The sequence below is a fragment of the Anolis sagrei genome, chromosome 1 (assembly GCF_037176765.1).
Source record: "Anolis sagrei isolate rAnoSag1 chromosome 1, rAnoSag1.mat, whole genome shotgun sequence".
Taxonomy (NCBI): Eukaryota; Metazoa; Chordata; class Lepidosauria; order Squamata; family Dactyloidae; genus Anolis; species Anolis sagrei.
In genome coordinates, this window is record NC_090021.1 from 251,673,955 (window position 1) to 251,691,124 (window position 17,170).

The 17,170-nt window shown below is 39.1% G+C and overlaps 1 protein-coding gene across 3 annotated transcripts in view; it reads right to left on the reverse strand.

Moving 5' to 3' along the window:
* DENND2B (DENN domain containing 2B) overlaps positions 1–17,170 on the reverse strand; it is a 178,042-nt gene that overhangs the window by 127,509 nt on the left and 33,363 nt on the right. For 2 of the 3 annotated variants that reach the window (XM_060767217.2, XM_060767234.2), the window contains exon 2: positions 6,171–6,264. The gene's annotated coding sequence lies outside the window, so the exon portion shown is untranslated. Of the gene's footprint in view, positions 1–4,706; positions 5,200–6,170; positions 6,265–17,170 lie in introns of those variants that run through there. The other variant, XM_060767225.2, reaches the window with a different exon arrangement.

Below are 17,170 nucleotides of genomic sequence, written 5' to 3' on the forward strand. Positions count from 1 at the left end.
GTTGATAGGTGAAAAGGAAGTAAATGTTGCATTTTCCCCCAATAATACGCAGCAGCTTTTGTTTACTAAAGATACATTTCAGTTTGCTCAAAAATGCCAAAAATGCCTATATAGTTGCACTCAAATGTAATGATTGAGAAAATTAATTAAATAATAATAATAAAGTTTAACTCGCCAACAGCCTCACTAAGTATTCTGAATCAAGAAAGCAACAGTCACCATTCGCAATTAAACTATGATTACAAGCAAAGACACTAGATAGTACGTAGTACTGAAATCAATGTGACTTATTTTCAAGGAATGTTCTTGGGAACTGGACCCCAGTATTAAAAAAAGGATAGTATGACCACTTTGTATGGAGACTCAAGAAGATCAAAGATAGTGCAAGTGAATTCTTTCCTTGAATAGGTTGCTCCACAGCTTCTTGGTTAAAATGGCTCTTTGACAGGGAGACACACTACTAGATAACCCCTGAGCATCTACACAAGAAGATTTCTTGCTTTGTATTTCCAAGCTGTTTCCAACTTATGACAACCCTAAGGCAAGTCTATCATGGAAAGATTTGTTCAGAGTGGAGTTTGTCTTTGCCTCCTTCAAAAGCTGAGGGAGTGTAATTTGACTTGCCAAACTCACCCATTAGGTTTCCATGCCAAGCATGGATTTAAACCCTGGTCCTCCGGTCATAGCCTAATGCTCAAATCATTATAGCATACTAACTCTCTGGTTCTACCCTTAGACAATCTCATGTTTTCCTCTCATTAGCTAGCAATCATAAGCATGATGTATCTAGTGGTTATCTTCATGTGCACAAACTCCAACACATATCTTAGTAACATTTACAACTTTGTATTTACAACAAAGATCTGCATAGTAAAAGTAATGGTATTGCCCATAGCAACCTAGGATGTGAGAGCTGGACCATAGGGAAGGCTGAGCAAAGGAAGATAGATGCTTTTGAATTGTGGCGCTGGAGGAAAGTTCTGAGAGTGCTTTAGACCGCAAGAAGATCCAACCAGTCCATACTTCAGGAAATAAAGCACAACTGCTCATTGAAGGGAAGGATATTAGAGGCAAAGATGAAGTACTTTGGCCACATAATGAGAAGACAAGAAAGCTTAGAGAAGACAATTATGTTGGGAAAAATGGAAGGAAAAAGGAAGAGGGGCCGACCAAAGACAAGATGGATGGATGGTATCCTTGAAGTGACCAGCTTGACCTTGAAGGAGCTGGGGGTGATGACAGCCAGCAGGGAGCTCTGGCGTGGGCTGGTCCATGAGGTCATGAAGAGTCGGAAGAGACTGAACGAATGAACAACAAATTTAGGCTAGTATTATCCTCTTCTCCATGACAGGACAATGCTGAGCACCTTAGATAGTCCTTTTAAAGTCTAGAACAGTGATTCCCAAACTGTAGTCCTCAGGGTATTTTGGACTTCAGCTCCTACCTTCAACTGCCTTGGTTTATGATCATGGCTTTTGGAAGGTGAAGTCCAAAACACCTGAAGTTTGGTGATATCACAAAAACGAGGTGCTATCTCCTCCCTCCCCCCCCCTCCCCCCAATGCCATGACCTGCCCTGCAAATCTATTTATTTACAGTTATTTACAGTATTTGTATACCACTTTTCTCACCCCGAGGGGGACTCAAAGCGATTTACAAAGTTGTATGATGCAGGAGGGCCCTGGCATATTTGTGCACCACAGAAAATCACCTCAGTTGATGGTGAATTTTGTTAACAGCTACCAAATTGCAAAAGTGGCAGCACAGCTGTCACTACTGGTGGCTTGAGGGGAGGACAAGATTTGTATATTTCTCATACCCCTGACCATGTTTATGAATGTTTATGAACATATACAACACATTGCGTAGACTGAAGCTGACTGGTATCAAGAGAGCATAACTGGTTGAGCACATTTTGGAAAGCCCATTCATACATTCAGTATGTGGACATCAGCTGCCTGAACAAGACTTATATATAACTGAGGCAATGCTTTCATGTTTTCCTAGCAGTTGGTTCATTGAGGATTGATATAAACTCCAAAATACTGACATCAAAAACTCTAGTTTGAGTTGTCTGAAGCTGTGATTTTATTTCACTTTTTAAAAGGATAAGAACTGTATCAGAAGAGGAAAATAGTAGCAATGCCATGCCTGCTCCAAAGGAAATTTCACTGAGTTCAATAAAATTTCCTTCCAGTCAAGTCCTGCAATTGGATTGCTCTGTACACTTTACACCCTGCAGCAGAACACAGTCTTTCCATAAGCAATGATCAACCACTGTGTACATATTGTGCCACAATGACATCAGGCAACATTCCATTCCTGAATTTAACTCTGAAGGTAATGGACTCCAAATTTGTTCTTAACTTTTCTGACGTTTGAAACCATACTGAAAGTGGGGAGCTCTACTAAATGGCTGGATAGGTAAAACAGTTCCTGACAAGGCTTTACCACACCATTATCCTGCCTCATTTATTGAATTGATCCTCCTTTATTTGTGTGCCTAATCTTTCATCCCTTATCATACAGATCCATGTGCAAAATCCATTTTGATGAGAAAGGCAGAATAGCTGCACAGTCCCATCTTATTGTCAGTGGGAGTTGTCATCCATCTGGAAAGGCACATGTAAAATTGATCCTCTTTGCTATCAAACTATATGATTTTCATGTAAACCATTCTTTCTTACTTGCAGTCATGCAACAAGACATGGAACCAGGCCTCACCAGAAATGTTACACTCTCCTAGTGCACAGACTGAAGCAAACCAGAACTGCCTTTCACTGTGTGATGGTGGAACACAAAAATACTTTGAGAAGCTCAAAAAGAAAGTTGAAAGCTTGCAGGCCTTGTCCAACAGAGAAACACTGATACTATGGATACAAAGGCCCTTGTCTGAAGCCATGGAAGATACCTAGTGATGCAAAAAAAAAATCTGCTGATAGGATGTATCTGTTCAATTCCAGTAAGACTCTCCTATATCCTTTCCCACTCATCTTTCCAATTATACTTCAGTTCCCCAATTATCATTATTTTCAACAGAATTCATATAGGGAGGTCTAGAAACCAACATGTTTCTGCACATTTGGCCACATGGTAGTAACCTTGTTAGAAGAATGAACTTTGGATAAACACAATATTTTAAATAACTCATCTGTATGAAGAGCTGCGGTGGCGCAATGAGTTAAATCTTTGTGCCAGCTGAACTGCTGACCTGAAAGTTGGTGGTTCGAATCCATGAGATGGGGTGAGGTCCCATCTGTCAGCTCCAGCTTTCCATGTGGGGACATGAGAGAAGCCTTCCACAGGATGGTAATGCATCCGGGCGTCCCCTGAGAAATGTCTCTGCAGACGGCCAATTCTCTCACACCAGAAGTGACTTGCAGTTTCTCAAGTCACTTCTGACATGATAAAATCTCTATGAAACAAATGAGGGGGAAATAACAGTGTGGGACTACAGCCCTCAGAGTGTTCAACTAGCAGAAAGTTCTAAGAGCCAAAAAGAAAAGGTCAGAGGAGAGGTAATCTGAGGTTGAGTTTGAGAGTAACCCATTTATAAACAATCACCAGAAGCCGAAAAATGGGATCTTGTCCTTAGTTGATCTCCCAGTCACAAGCACTAGAAATGTCAAAATATTATTGTCAAGACTATTCTGTTTTTAAGGTGAGGTGATTTTATTACAGGCAATGCAATGTTAAATGACTGATATTTTCCACCAAAGGAACGAATTTTTAAAGCACATCCTGAGGCACTTAAAAAGTTTTTAATTGCTCATCTTAAAATATTTTTATGGCTTTGCTTACATTCATACCCAGTTGAAACGTATCATTAAATTTCATATAGCACCAAAATAATATCTGAAATTAGCAAGAAAGTCTCATTTAAAAGACCAGTGAAAACTTTAATAATTCAGACTATTTGTTTGGATTTTCTGGAAGACATGCTTAAAAACTCATGGGCAGAAGAACTTAATTTTTCTATTGTATGACTTTTCTTTTAAACCACACATTAGCAACAAACATGTATTAAAACTCTTCCTGCAAGAGGCTGGGTTCCAAAAATGTCTCTCCAATGGGTTGTTCTGCGGCATTTCATTCTATACACTTTTGGAAAAGCAAGCTCACTAACAAAGCAGTTGAAAGAAGTAAACAATCCATCCATCTTCCCTCTTCAGCGGATAGATGCCAAATGCAGGCTTAATTTGTTTAGCCCAAAATTTCCTTATTGTACACCATTCACAGTACAAACAAAACTGCGAGAAGTAAATACAATGTTTTTCTATGGGGCTAACTCTTAGCAAAAACTCAAGACATTGGCAACAGAATAATTACCCTAAATGTAATCAACATCACTGCTGTGGATTTTAAACTGACTGGTATCTGCATATCTCTGAAAAGTTCCCTGAAAGTTTCTCTTACTCATTTGTTGGAATGCTTCATATAAGGAAACAAAAGGAAACTCAGTGGAAGATGCAACAAAGAGGGTTTTCTCTCTCTTTAAAACACATTGTGAGGTGGGGGGAGGTCACCGTTTCCTCCCCCTTTCCTTAACACAATCCAACTACTCAGCCATGACCTCATTCCTCAGAGTTGAGATGCCTAACTTCTGCTCCAGAATCAGCTAGGAAGAAACACAACCGAAAAGAAAAGGAAGGGCGAGAGTGAAAGAGAGAGGAAAGAAGCAAACAAGAAGAGGAAAGGTTTCATTACCTGACACACCAAGGGTTTGCCTTTCCCCGCCATGCTTGCTTTTGTATTTCCCAGACAAAAACTTGGTCCTATGAGCTGAGGCACTGTCCAAAATGAATCCCCTTTGCAAGGCTCTTTGCAAGAAGGAGCCTGCTGCCTGCTGTGGGTCCCGCCGCTCCTTCAGATGACCTTTCACAGCAGAGATTTCGGCACAAATGATCGCCCAGAGAGTACACAGACTGGCGAGGTCAGTTGTCATGGAAATCACTCTCACTCACTCTTTCTTTCACACACATGAGCCGCTCCTCTCTCCCACCATCCCTCCACACTCACACAGACACACTCAGAGGCACAATTCTGGAAGGCATCCATGAAACCACATGCCTTTTCATCTCCCTCCCCCTTTCCTTTCTTTTCTTTTCTCCCCCTTCTTCAAACAGGCTGTCCCTTCTCCTCCATGGCTCCCGGCAAGCCAGTCCAAGAAAAAGGCACTCTGGCTCTGGTTGCAAACTGATTCTTGCCAAAAGATAACGCCTTTTTTTAATAGGTGACGTCACAGCCAAGGTACTTTCCACTGAAGGGACAGGTTGAGTTGCAAAATCACATTGTATGGTTTTTTCAAAGGCCTTCTCCTACTTGCCCTAATAGGGAAGGGTGGGGAATTATCTGACAGTAAAGGTTTGGTTTAGATCAGTAGTTCTCAACCTTCCTACCTTAATACAGTTCCTCATGTTGTGGTGACCCCCAGCCATAAAATTGTTTTCATTGCTACTTCATAACTGGAATTTTGCTACTGTTGTGAATCGCAGTGTAAATATGCACAATGTATTTTCATTCACTGGACCAAATTTGGCACAAACACCCAATGTGCCCAAATTTGACTACTGTTGGTGGTTGGGGGGGGGTGTCATTTCCAAGTTGTAGTTGCTAGGATTTATAATTAAGCTACAATCAAAAAGCATTCTGAGCTCCACCAATGGTGGAATTGAACCAGACTTGGCGCACAGAACTCCCATGACCAACATAAAATAATGGGTTTGGTAGGCATTGACCTTGAGTTTTGGAGTTGTAGTTCACCTATATCCAGAGAGTACTGTGGACTCAAACAATGATGGATCTGGACCAAACTTGACACCAATACTCAATATGCCCAAATGTGAACATTGGTGGAGTTTGGGGGGGGGGGGGGGGAAGACATTTGGGAGTTGTAATTGCTGGGATTTATAGTTCATCTACAATGAAAGAACCCTACCAATTATAGAATTGGGCCAAACTTCCCACACAGAACTCCCATGACCAACAGAAAATACTGTTTTCATTCACTGGACCAAATTCACTGGGCGGCCCCTCACACCACCACACCCCACCCCCCACCCCCACCCCGGGTCCCAACTCCCAGGTTGAGAAACACTGGTATAGATATTCCTGACATTCATCTGGAATACAATAACAGGGATTAGAGAGGATTCTTGAGATATGACTTACCCTATCCTTGTCTAAAACATTGCCTTCATGAAATGTTTAACTTCTGCAGCAGTTCCTTCCCACCAAGGAGGGCATCGTATATTCTTTCATTCTTCTGTAGTTAAGGGGAAAAATATGAGTCAGGAATGAGGCAAGATAGTGAATAATATAAAGTCATTCTTCCCAAAGTTTTTCTTGCTTCCAGGGCACATTGTTAATTGTGGGGGAAATGTTATCCACATTCCACACTTGTTAACCTTCTGTGCTTACCTTGACAGGCTATACCTGGAGTGTTTTGTCTCTACATGATCACAGTTAGGATGATATCCTTGTAACTGCTATGGCTGTGTCCTATTGAATATTGTGATTTGTAGTTAGCAAGGTTGTCAGTATTCCTTAGTGCACTCCCCTAAACTCCAGCACTGCAGCTTTTGGAATTTTAAATACCACAGGGAGCTATAAATCCCAGAGTTTGCCAGGATGGTGCCATGGTAATTAAAGCAGTATCAGATGGCTGTAATTGTGCATATTGTTGTGTTTGTAACTTGTACAGTTAGTGAAGTGGTTATGAGACCCAGATGTGTATAGTGAAATAGAAGGTTGTCAACTTTTATCATTGAAAAATATGTGCTTATCTGGATTATTCATAAAAACCGCTGAATAAATTAATGAAATGTCCTCTTGCTGCTTTTTCCATTTGAAAAGCATGACAAAAGATATGCATATTTAAATGGTATAATGACCATTCAACTGTACAGAGTCTTTTCAACCATTTCTTAAAATCATATCTACTACTGCAGTTGCCCTGAGGAATGATAACATTTCATGATTCCTTTGGCTTTAACTAGGTTTACTGAATCTCCACAATTGAGATTCTTTCAGTAATATCTGCTATGTTCCATAGAAAAAGCCATGCTTTCTGGAAATAGGAGGCAGAATAGAAAACATATAGAAAACGTTGGCATCAAGTCTTATTTTGATGGACTACTATGGTTCCCCCTTAATATTAAATCTAGTCGAGTTCAACTCTGAGAGGTGGTGCTCATCTCCATTTCTAAGCCGAAGAGCCAGCGTTGTCCATAGACACCTCCAAGGTGTGGCTGACATGGCTGCATGGAGCATCATTACCTTCCCACCAGAGCAGTACCTATTGATCTACTCCCATTTGCATGTTTTTGAACTGCTAGGTTGGCAGAAGCTGGGGCTAACAGCAGGAGCTCACCCTGCTCCCCAGATTCAAACCACTGACCTTTTGGTCAGAAAGTTCAGCAGCTCAGCAGTTAAACCCACTGTGCCACCGGGAGCTCCTTGAACTACTAAAGGGAGAACCAAATAAAAATGTGATTTAGAAAAAGCTTCAAAAGCAAAAGCTATCCTCTCCTTCATCATCATCCTAAAGCATTTATTGTCATGAGCATATAATTTAATTCACAAAATTCACTTCATAAAACAGATGCATGTATCTGTCTTCCAGTTGCCTGATGATTTATGGCAACCCTATTAATTTCATAGGGTTTTCTTAGGCAAATAATACGTACCCAATGATGGCTTTACTAGTTCCTTCCTCAGCACCTAGTGTTCATTGGCAATCTCCCATTCAAGTAGTAGCTAGGATCGGGTGCCTTTAGGGAATAGCACTGTTAAAACTGTCTACAAAAACCTTATATGGAATAATCAGAAAAAATAATTTTCAGTCATGTAGCTTTTTGATCTATGAATTTCAAATCTTCGAGATATATCTGCATTTGTATATAGAGCAATATAGTAGTATTACTATGGAAACAAAGACTCTTCCCTATAATTGGACTCAATGGGAACTTTGACAGGAATTTAAATAAGAGCAGGAGCAAGCCCAGACCTTTTAAATTTCCAAGATTGGGCCTTGGAGACTTCCTTCTTTGGAAAGTTAATTGAAGGCAGTCACTGAAAGTTTTAAAAGCTCCATATAAAGCCTCAGAAAATCTGTGAGATTCTTGTTTGTACTCTATAAAAGGTATAACAACACTCCCTCTAGCGGAGATGACTGGCCGATGTAACAACCCAGTTCCCAAAAAATCCTCTTTCTGGTTGCAGGATATCAAAGCTTCCATACACTATTCAGAATGTGAAGGGTGTATACAGGCATGGGCAAACTTGGGCCCTTCAACTCTCACCATTCCTAATAGCCTTGGGGAAAAGGAAAGGGCCTGAGGCTGTTAGGAATGGTGGGAGTTGAAGTCCAAGACACGTAGAAGGCCGAAATTTGCCCATGTCTCATTTATAGGTATTACAACTGCCACAAAATCTTTTTGACATGTATTTCTTGTCTCAGGCAATCAATATTTTTGTGGAAATCTTCTATATGGTACTAATATGTTACTTTCCCACATATTTATTAGAAACCTATTCAGTTTTTTAAATATAATAGCTTCAGCATAACTACAAGAGCCTTGAGTCAAACACCTTGCGCCCAAATAAAAGAAAAGCATGTTAATCCTGGGAATCTATTGTTCAATGTGAACCTTAAAGATCAGATCAGCACCTAGAAGCTGAAGGTGAAAGTCAGCCTTAAAAACATTTAAAGAAAGCAATAAACACATGGAATGCCAAGCATTATTTGCTCTAGGAGGACAACACCTTTTCCTCTTCCCACATTGAGTTAATGGGCTACAAACTACTTTTGAACATTGAACTCAGTTTATAATGGCTGAGATAAACTGGGGATGAAGGAGAAAAGTGGGAGGAGAAGAAACTAGCATATTTTAAAAGCAGCTGAAAAAATGGGACAACAGATGAGTAATTATGATTGCCCTTGTCAAATTGGGACAGTTTGAGGGTAGGCTGAAAAGCCAGGCACAATTGTCATCAAAAGATCACATCAGTATGTGTTTAATTTGCACACACGCTCTCCTAGATTAACTAGATCCCCTGTCCTGTCCCTGTGTCTCTGATGTAGGTACCTTGGGAAGTCAGACTTGGCCAAGGTGGTCCATGCTCTTGTTACACAGAGAATAGCACGCTCTATGTGGGGTTGCCTTTGAAGACGTTTGGAAGCTTCAAATGATCCGACGGGGCAGCAGCCAAGTTTCTCACCAGAGCGGCATACAGGGAGCACACAACTCCCCTGTTACGCCAGCTCCACTGGCTGCCAGTTTGCTACAGAGCATAATTCAAAGTGCTGGCTTTATCCTACAAAGCCCTTAACAGTTCCAGCCCAGCTTACCTTTCCAAATGTATCTCCCTCTACAAATCATCATGGAGGTTAAGATCTTCTGGGGAGGCCCTGTTCTCAGTGCCACCTGTTTTGCAAGTGCAGTTGGTGAGGATGAGAGACAGGGCCTTCTCAGTGGTGGCTTCCCAACCGTGGGATTCTCTCCCCAGTGAGATTAGATCAGTGCCCTCCCTCATGGCCTTTAGAAAGAGAACAAAGACATGGCTATGGAACAAGCTTTTGACTAATAAAGTAACACAGTACAAGAAGTAAATATGGAATATGTGTAGTCGACATCTGGAATGGCCTGGTCTATGAGTTTGGATCATGTGATTTTAATGTTTTTATTAGGTGCTTTAAATTTTTATACTTCTTGTTTAAATTATCTTATGGAGAATTTGTCCTATTGTTTTTATGCTTAATAATTTGCTGTTTGTCTATTATTTGGTTTGTTTTTGTAAGGCATTGAATTTTGCCATTATTTTTTGTAAACCACTTTGAGTCCCCCCAAGGGTAAGAAAAGCAGTATATAAATATATTAACGAATAAATGTACCCGCTCAACAATAATATCTAATAAGTACATGCCTGAGGCCATAGCTCTTGCCAGGCCCTGACTGCTAACAAACCTGCCTTTCCTGGACCCAACACAGACCAGACCTGACAACCCTGCCACTCCATCTCAGGAGGGCTACCTGCTCTCAGCAGAGGAGAAGACATTGCATTCTAGGAAATGTATTACGGTGGTTTGGGGTAGAAGTGGGGGCAACCAGGGCTAGGTGTGTTAAAGCCCCAGTTCTGTGATGGGCAAACTAGCCTAAAGGCCACATATGACCCTCAAGTTGTTTTTGTGGCCCCCAGTGGTAATCTTCTGGATACTGCATGCTAGCAGTTCACATGGGGAAAGTGAAAAGAACAGCAACAGAGGAAAATCAGGAATAGCTGAGGAGGTTTACATACATATTTGGATCTAGTTATGTTGGCTTTAAGGAGCCCCCGGTGGTGCAGTGGGTCAAAGCACTGAGCCGCTGAACTTGCTGACCAAAAGGTCTCAGGTTCGAATCTGGGGAGTGGCATGAACTCCCGCTGTTAGCCCCAGCTTTTGCCAACCTAGCAGTTCAAAAACATGCAAAAGTGAATAGATCAGTAGGTACCGCTCCAGCAGGAAGGTAACAGCGCTCCATGAAGTCATGCTGATCACATGACCTTGGAGGAGTCTGTGGACAACACTGGCTCTCTGGCTTAGAAATGGAGATGAGCACCAACCCCCAGAGGCGGACACGACTGGACTTAATGTCAGGGGAAAACCTTTACCCCTACTTTTACCTATGTTGGCTTTGGTTCGCCAATTCAGATATAATGAATACTGTTTTATTATCAATAGGGGAAGTGTCCTGAAATATTCTGGGACACTGCATATGATCAAACAAAATACAGAAAAACAATGGCAAATAAAAACTAGCGGCAGTGTTAGATGTGGATACAGAAATCCAGTTCAGAAGGTTAAAAGGTACCAACAAAGTGTTTGGCTGTCTTGAGAATAAGCAGAGGCAGGCACTGAACCACCATTTTTCAAAAAATTACTTTTCCTGCAATGATCCTCTTGAATCATCATGGAAATGAAGCAGGTTGCTGGGTGGGGTGTCCAATAAGATGTCACCTTGTTTGTTTTCATTGGGTGATCTTAACCTGCAAGCAGTGCAGTCACTTGAATAATAACAATAAAACACTGTACAAAGCTTCCCTTCCTTTTTTATGGTTCCTTTTGATATTCAACTCTAAATGGCCACTAGGATGTTTACACAACCAGTGGTGGCTGAGTAGATTATTGTCTTCAAAATCTTATTAAACAGCAGGCAACAGAGGTAAAATGTCAGTCCCATCTGTGTTCCTATGTCTCAGGGAAGACATATCCTTCCTATGAGACATCTCAAGGGCTGAAATTTATTCTGCACATGCCTCAGCCCAAGTGTAGATGCACACATTCATGTGAACTGCAGGGAGCTGCAACAAGTCTGTCTTTATCTAACATTAAGAAATGAGAATTTAGACCACAGTTCCCCCTGCAACGTACTGGAAGAATCTCTCTCACACACTTTTTTTTAATGTCAGGAGCAACTTGAGAAACGGCAAGTCGCTTCCGGTGTCAGAGAATTGGCTGTCATTGATAAATGAACATTTTTTGCTAGTGAGTCCAAGACCAACTGAATGGAAAATTTCCTTTTTGATTGGTTTGAGCATCCCAAAAGGGAGAAGTTGAGCAAGTAGGAAAGTGTGATTACAGATAAACTACAAATTGATTCAGACTTGTACAAAACAGAAGCAAATTCAAAAGGCATTTTCTTCATTAAGTTCTCAGACTTCTAATTAATATCATGATTCCTTTCTTTTGATTATTCCTTCTCTCCACCATTTCCTAATCAGGATTTATAACCTGGTTTTAAACAACTATGAAGGTGATTCATTTTTGCTGTATCCCCAGAGGCAGTCAAGACCTAGAAGTGCCAGAACTCCCAGACAAAACTTGTCCAGGCACACAATTTAAAAACCATTTGAAATTATGCATGTTCTGCTTTCTGACTAGACATATAACTGGAATTTCTGTCTGCTTCTGACAAATCTTTGCACAAGAACTACAAGTAATTATGAAATCAGTTAGCAATTAATCCATGTTGTTAAATATTAGCATATTCTTAAAAATTATATGGTGCAGTTCAAACATGTATGTATGTATGTATGTATGTATGTAGGTATGTAGTTCCATCCAAAATATGTCAATGAATAAACACTATTCATTAAAGAATATTTGCTTTGGTTTTATTCATTCTTGCACCTTGTTGAATAAAGTGCCCTCTTAGATAGGCCTTCTTTGCGTCCCAAACTATGTCTATTGGTGTTCCTTTGTCCATATTGATCTTGAAATACTCCTCTATCACTGAGTTAATATTTTCCAATTGGCTAGGCTCCTTTATGAGATTGTCCCTCAGGGCCCTCAGTTTCCATATAAACGTACTATGACATCCCTGCTGGATGTTTATTGTTATCTCTATCGGGGAGTGGTCGGAGTTTATCATCTGTAATATCTTCGTTTTTGTGATGTTTGGTAACAATGATTTGGACCCCCAAGCCATGTCTATTCGTGTCCATATTCTGTGTCTGTGTGAAAAGAAGGTGAAATCTTTTTCACCTTCATGTTGGTGCCTCCATACATCCTTTAAGTTAACCCCCTCCATCAAACTCTTGAATTTTTTTGGTAATACTCCTGTTCTTTTTTTATTCAGTTTTGTTCTATTAGTGGATTTGTCCAGTATTGGGTCTAAGACCCCATTGTAATCTCCTATTATAAGTAGCTCACTATATTCTTGTTCCTCTATATAATTTTTCAGCTTACTGATAAAGCTGTCTTTTGTTGAGTTTGGTGCATATATCGAGCATATCAGTATCTCCCTACCTTCTATCTCTATTTGTATTCCTAATATTCTCCCCTCATGATCTTTGAATATTAGTTTTGATGGTATTTTTTCCTTAATATACATTACAATTCCGTTTTTCTTCTGTGGACCTGCAGTATAATACATTTTTCCCAATACTTTTTGTTCTAATAAGTTATTATGTTTTTCTGTGATGTGTGTTTCTTGTAGAGAAATAATTCCATAATTACCCTTTTTTAATTGGTGAAATACTTTCCTTCTTTTATTGGGGTGGTTAAGACCGTTAACATTGTTACTATACACTTTAATTTTCCTGTCCATCATTAATCTTATCTTTATCCTCTATCTTCATATCATTCTTGTTTTCGGATCTCTGTGATGGGTATACATTCGGAGAGTTCTCCCTAGCTCTTTTTCTTTTATTTTCATATTCCTCGTTTTCCCATTTTCCTGTGGTTCCTGGAGTCTCATCCTCTTCTTCTATATTTTTTTTGTGTGTGGCAGATATATCTCCGTCTTCTTTATTCTTGTCTTTTTCCTTTTGTCCTTCTGTTTTGATAAATTTCTCCCAAAATGCTCTTGCTTTTGGTTCGGAAGTGAGCCAGTATTTGGTCTCTCTCCATGTTACCATTATACCCTCCTTTTTCTCCCATTTAAATTTTGCGTGTCTTTTTTTTAGTTCGTCAGTCAGGAAATGGTACTTCCTTCTTCTCTCTAAGACTGAGGAAGGTATTTCTTTTAATATCACTATTTTATTACCCTTGTACATCACTGGTTCTCTTGCTTTTTCTATTAGAATGTCGTCCCTCAGTATTTTTTGGGAGCAGCAGGCTATAATGTCTCTTGGTGTTTTAAATTTTTTGGAGTATTGCGTCTGGACTCTGAACACCCTGTCTAAGCTCATTTTAATAATAGACCTCGATTTTTTTGTTATGTTTGTTATAACATCTATGACTATCTCTCTGGTGTTCTCTTCTTCCTCTTCTCTTATATTTCTGAATCTCAACTGGTGTTCCTTTTCTTTTGCTTCTAATAATTCCTGTTGGTTTTCTAGATTTTCTATTTTCTTTTTCATGGATCCTTGCTCAATTTTCATTGCTTTGTTTTCCTTCATTAAGTCTTTGTTGTCTTGTTTTATTTTTTCCATATCAATTCCCATGACTTTCATTTCCTCTTTAATTAGGGTCTTTATTTCCTCTTTCATCTCTTTTTTTATTTCATTCAAATGTGAGAAACTTCTTAAAGAAATAGCAAAATTTGAATCATTAAAGAAAGAAAATCCATATAATAAAAAAACTGCCCATCAATTAGAATTACTAAGAAAGCAAATGAATATATTACAAGTAGAGGAAATAGAAAAGAAGCTTAAATTCACTAAACAACATCATTTCGAAAACGCTAATAAAATTGGCAAGTGGTTAGCGAGAAGAATAGCTATAAAAAACAAAGTAAACAAATAACAAAAATAGATGAAAATGGAATAAGCTACTTCCAAACAAAAGATATTATGGAAAAATTTGTAAAATATTACAAAGATTTATACAAAGATGAAAATGTGTCAGAAGAAAAAAATATCTCAATACCTAGGGAAACAACAGATAGAACGCATAACAGAGGAACAAAGGGAAGATTTGAACAAAAAAATCACACAGGAAGAGATAAAAAAATAATTCAAAACATGCCTACAGATAAAGCGCCAGGGCCTGATGGCTTTACTACTAAATATTATAAAGCCTTTCAGGAAACCTTAATACCTCACTTACAAAAAGTAATGAACAATATACTAGAGGAAGGAAAAATGCCTGAATCTTGGAAAACTGCTTCAATCTCCTTAATACACAAAGGAAACATGAGCAACACATTAGTTAAAAACTATAGACCCATCTCCCTACTAAACGTAGATTATAAGATATTCACGGGAATTTTGACAGCCAGACTAAAAGACCTACTAAGCAAAAGAATAGAGGAAGACCAGGTAGGGTTCCTCCCGAAGCAACAATTAAAAGATAATATAAGAGTAATAATAAATATAATAGATCACTGCGAAAAAATAAACCAGAAGGAGGTAGCGCTTATGTTTATCGACGCAGAGAAAGCGTTCGATAGAGTTAACTGGAACTTTATCTTGGCGGTACTAAGGGAGATGGATATAGGATATCAATTCACGAAAGCAATTAAAGCCATATATACTGACCAAACAGCAAAAGTAGTGGTAAATGGACAACTCTCTACGGATATTCCTATAATGAAAGGGACGAGACAAGGTTGCCCAATCTCCCCGTTGATTTTCATTCTAACTCTGGAGATCCTTCTAAGCAACATAAGAAACAACAAAGACCTATCAGGATTAAGAATAAAAGGCCACTCTTTTAAAACACGCGCGTTCGCAGACGACGTGGTGTGCTTCATAGATGATCCAATAAACAACATAAATAAATGGTTATCAGCAATAGATGAATATGGAGCAGTGGCGGGCTTGAAGGTAAACAAAGATAAAATGCAAATCATTGCGAAGAACATGAATAAAGAAAACAAAGAAAAATTGCAGGGAATAACGGGAATAAAAATTAGTACAAAGGTAAAATATCTGGGAATAACAATTACACCTAATAACAACCAGTTTATAAAAAATAACTATGAAAAGAAATGGTCAGAAATTAAGAACAAACTTCAGAAATGGTCAACACTCAATTTATCACTGCTTGGTAAAATAGCAGTAATAAAAATGAATGTCCTACCGGACATCCTTTTTATATTCCCAGCACTCCCAATTCTTAAAACAAACACTATGCTGAAGAGGTGGCAAAAAGAAATAATTCAGTTTATCGGGAACAGCAAAAAACATAGAATAAGTGCGATAAACTTGATCGACGATAAAGGGAGGCGAGGTCTGGCTCTTCCCGAGCTACAGTTATACTACGACGCAACTGCACTAAGCTGGCTAAGAGAGTGGGCGACACTAAAAAAGGAGAAGATTCTGGCACTAGAGGGCTTCGACATAAACCAGGGATGGCATGCCTACCTATGGAGGGATAAGGGGGAAAAAGAATCGGCCTTCAGAAATCACCCCATAAGGGCTGCTTTAATCAACACATGGAATAGATTGTACCAAAAAACACCATTATGGTTCTCCCCTAACGAGGCATACCATAAGGAAGATCTGGTTAACATATAATCAACTCTTAAACATTAGGGGGCAGGACATAACTTTAAAACCAAGAGAGGAACTGAATCAGATAGATCCCTCAATCTCTTGGTTTCAATACCTTCGGATTGTAGAAAATTACAAAGAAGATATGAAATTAGGGTTTGAAATAAAGAAACCCTTCTGGGACAAGATACTGACTACCGAAACAAAAATTATAAGAAAAATATATAATCAATTACTAATTTGGGCTACAGAAACAGAACAAATCAAGACTAACATGATAAACTGGTCAAGAGACGTAGGCCAATCAATTCCACTAGCAGAATGGGAAAAAATATGGAAAATCAAACTCAAATATACATATGCCACAGATTTAAAGGAAAGCTGGGTAAAGATCTTTTATAGGTGGTATCTTATGCCAGAGATACTAGCAAAAATTAACAAAGATAGGACCAAAGATCGTTGCTGGAAGTGTGGCAAAGAAAAGGGCATGTTTTTCCACATGTGGTGGAACTGTAAAAAGGTAAAAAAAATATTGGTCACAAATCCACAAGATGATAGAAAAAATACTTAATGTAAGATTTGAACTAAGACCAGAAATATTACTATTAGGAATCCATAATCTGAATTTAGAAAAGAATGAGGATAAATTATTTTTTTACTTGACAACTGCTGCTAGAATGGTATTAGCTAGAGTGTGGAAAACGGAAGAGATACCAACAACAGAACACTGGATTGGCAAAATAATGGACATAATGAATATGGACATTTTGACGCAGAGAATCTCACAAATCTACAAGAAACCACAAAGAACGGACTGGAAATGTGTAATAGAATTCATCAAGGAAGAGAACCAAGAGATGTATACAATAGATCTATAAAAGAAACCCAAGAGAATGACTGATGAAGAAGGGAACGATCACCCCGAGCAAATAAGTATAAATAAGCTTTAATAAATATTAAGAGAAGGGACAGAAGTTGGAAGACTAAATATGTATTGAATGAATGTAAAGCATGTAGAATTAAGAATACTTGTACCACCCTGGGCTAACTTGGAAGTACCCAACCCTCACCTGCCACTCCCCCCTCCCCCTCCACCCCCCCTTCGCTCACCTTTGTAGCCCCCTCCTTCCCCATACCCAACTTATCCCTTCTGTTATTACCCCTTTAAACCTTCCCCCCTGTCTCTGTATTTTGTATGTTTAAATAAAATAAAATTTAAAAAAAAGAATATTTGCTTTGGCAAAATCATT